Consider the following 3993-nt stretch of genomic DNA (forward strand, 5'->3'; position numbering starts at 1 on the left):
ACTAGAAATGGGCTTGCAATTAGATGAAGGTACATTATCAGATCTAGTTGAGACCCTAAGAAACTGGAGACACAAGGACCATGGGAAATATATGGAGAGTGGTAGGTGAGGAGTGCAGATTATCTGAGCCTTGGAGACAAATTGTTTTTATTGCAAAAAATAGAGATGGATAAGTAGGGCTACCAAAACTTGTCATCCAGAAACTTGTCTCACTCAACAATTTATACTGTTGAATTTTGAGTGTTTTGATCTGATTGCAATTATGCCCTAATTCTTCCATTTTTAAATAAAAAAGGACTGAACTTACTTTTGATTTACAGGTACCTATAACTAGGATGATATGAGCTTTTTAAGTTTTGGAATTTTTTAAACTTTGAGGCTTTTAATTTACAGTGTAAGTTATAATAAGATATTAACATCATATCTTGGAGGTTGAACAAGACAGGAAAGGATAAGTTTTAACAGTAATGTGTTTGTGTGTTAAGTTAAACAAGTGTTAGAGAGACTTGACTAGTTTCTATTGTCAATTTGATACGGTTTAGTTTCCATGTGAAAGAGGGAATGTCAGTTTAGTATTGCCTTTATCAGGCTGGCCAATGAGAAACCATTTTGATTGATGACTGAGATAAGACATCTCCACCAACTATAGGTAGCATTTTCATTAGGTAGGGCAGTCTGATGTGTATATGAAAGGAAATAGAGAATGCCATAAAGTAAGCCAAACGGTGTTGCTTCATGGCTTCTGTTTCTGCTTGAGTTTCTGCCCTGAATTCCTTTGGTGATGGATTGTGACTTTCCACAATTGTGACCATTGTGAACTGTAAGCCCAATAAACACTTTCCTTCACAAGTTGATTTTTTTCAGAGAGTTTTTGTGGTTTTTTTTGTTTGCTTGTTTGTTTGTTTCACATCAACAGAGTAGTAACTATAACTAAAAAGATTTGTATAATATTTATGATATCTCTTGGCAAGTTCAGTGTACTATGGCAATGAGAAATATTTAAGAGGAATCACCAATTCCTTTCTTTGTAGATTTGGTAATTTAAGAAGTAACAAAAGCATTCTGTTTTTTTTTTTTTTTTTTTTTTCAACCAGGCCAAAACAATAAGGTAGATTATTCTTTTTCACATTTTCTATAATATAGGAAATCATATCCAAAAATATTAATGAACATTAATTTACTGATATCCAAAGAAAACACATAATTTATTCCTGGGAATGTGAAGCTGAGACAGGACACTGTAGCTCAGCACTTAAGCTTATAAGCAACAATCCCGTAATATGGAATAGCATTAATGTGGATAAGGGAACAGTAATTTTGCTTCAATGGAAAGCTGAAACTTGTATGTGTCTAATATTTGAATATTAATTTTGACACGGGATTTAAGTGAGACTTATCATTTTACGTTATTACACTGAACTCACAGAACTGCAAGTGTACAGTGTTATGTTGATCTCTATTTCCACGGAGTAAATCAATCTAAGAAACTGCAGCACAAATCCAGTCCCATATATTTAGGGCTGCTTTGATAGCAAAGGTCATAGAATTAAAAAATAGTCTCATTTAAAGCAGAAGATGTGGAGCCTGTTTCTGTGTAGTTGTTGAATAATAGGACTCACCTGTCCAGCATGACTTTTATGCCTTAGCTACTAAAGCCAGCAGGCTGAATCAGATACAATTTCAAGGCTTCTCACTGTCATATAAGTCTTCAAGATTGATTCAATATATTTTAAGGGGCATAATTCAAAAATCAGAAAGTAGAGGCATTCATAGAATTGTGAATATAAATCACTTCTGCTATATTTACAGATGTGGAAAGATGGTAGACATTGAGCTTTGGATTTATTACCTTTTGTCAATTTTTATGAAAAAGAATACAGAATTCTTCAATATATAAAGCTTTCTGATATTTGTATTGTATTAACAAACTCTTGTATGATGTTTACAGACATTTTGATGTACTTCATTAAGAACCAGCATGTTTGGAGTAACAACAATTCCATTTCTTTCAAAGACAAATGGATGTTGTTTATTGTCATTGTCAAATTAGTTTTAAATTTGATTTGTTTTTAGTAACTTTCAGGTAATAAGTTCTTAGGATTAGAAATTTTTAAGCAGAATTAAACTCTGAAGGAGAAATTTTGTGTGGTAGGGTTAAGATGATGGCATATTCTTGATATTCTTATGCGAAATGCTCTTGCAAAACACTTAGGGATTTTAATCCATTTTCCCTCTACAGTTTAACTAGGCACATAATGAAAGGAATTTCAAACTCTACATTTTGATGTATCATATTACTTTTATCTGTTTTTCAGAACCCAGTTTGCCTTACTATACTTTTTAGAGCACATGCTTTTTCCTTTTTATTTCCCTTTGAATAAACATAATAAAAAAAGATGATGAGACTGCCCAATGTCAGAATATCAATATGAGTAATTAAGTATGAGCTTAGAAAAATGATCTTCCATATGATAAAAATTAAAATTGTTTTTATTTTTATAACAAACATATCAATGTCCCTACACACCAAACTTAAAACTTTAGAAAAACCATAGTGTGAAATATGGATTGCATCAATAATATTAAGTCATTCACATCAACTGTTGGTACTCATTGTAAAATGGAAATAGCAATCAAACTGTGCTTATTCTTGCTACTTTTTGTCTGCCAGTAATTTCCCCACTTTGCTACTGCAGGTGACCTTGAATTCTTCAAAACCATTCTCTTTACTCTGTTGCCTGCCCTTTGAAGTTGTTTTCAGTAGCTGGGGAATTAGAGAGCACATCTAGGTTGGGATGTCTTCTCACAGCAACTGATTGTTTTCTGATGAATACTATGGAAAGAATGAAAAGTTATATTACCTTAAAACACAAAAAGTGTTGTTTATTTTTTAAGCAAATATGAAATTCAACTAGCGACAGGATATTGATGTATGTGTACAAAGAGATACAAAATAATATTAACATAACACTATGAAATTTGTTAAAAACTATAAAAAGAAAAACTATAAAAGAACTTTTCCTTACTAAAAGAGATAAAGCATCATAGCTGAATACTCTGCTACTTTACCTAACTTCATAGATTTCAAATTTGCTGTATGCCTTTTTACTCTGACTTCATATTTTTGCTCCATTTGATCCTTGAAAGTGGATGCATAACTTAGGACCAGAGAAAAATCATTCAGGACAAACTTCTGTTTGTATACATTTATATGGTGAGTGTGTGTGTATGTGTGTGTGTATGTGTGTGTGTGTGTGTGTGTGTGTGTGTGTGTGTGTGTGCATTTGTATATGTACATATATACATGCACTTATGTGTGTGAAGGCCTTAAGTCGATGTCAGAAGTTTTTCCTTTTCTGTTGATGCAGGGCCTCTCAGTTGAATACAAAGCTCCTTGTTTTTACCAGTCCACTGTCTCTGCCTTTGGAGTGAGTGTTGGATTTAAAATAGGCTGCCAAATCCAACCAGTGTTTTTGTGGTTTCTAGAGATAAGAAGTCTAGTTTTCATGCTTAGATACCAAGCATTTTATCCACTGAATTGTCTTCATAGCCCTGATTTATTTTTCCCTACTTGACCCTTACTTGTTCTAAGGATGCAGACTGGACAACAGTTTCACTTTTCCTAAATATTTTAGTTCTGGCGTGTAGTTCCAGATCATACTTTTGAATTGTCATTGTTCCTTTCCAATAACTACCTGAAATTTCCTGGTGAGAACAAAGTTCTTAGTACTCAAAATACAATACATCTGACAAACATTGACTTTGAAAAACAAAACAAAACAAAAAAAAAACCTCTTGCAGAACTCTTAGAAAAACAATGTGGGTCCGTCAAAGGAAGGCATTTAAAAATACAGAACATATGAACATATTCAAATGTGAATATCCATCCATATTTCAGACAGTTGAAAAATCCACCACAGAGTTGCCTGTGTGATTTCAGCATTTCTCATTTTCAATGCACAGAGATACCTGCAAGCTAGAAAGCTGAGAAAA

The sequence above is a fragment of the Arvicanthis niloticus genome, chromosome 11 (assembly GCF_011762505.2).
Source record: "Arvicanthis niloticus isolate mArvNil1 chromosome 11, mArvNil1.pat.X, whole genome shotgun sequence".
Classification (NCBI taxonomy): domain Eukaryota; kingdom Metazoa; phylum Chordata; class Mammalia; order Rodentia; family Muridae; genus Arvicanthis; species Arvicanthis niloticus.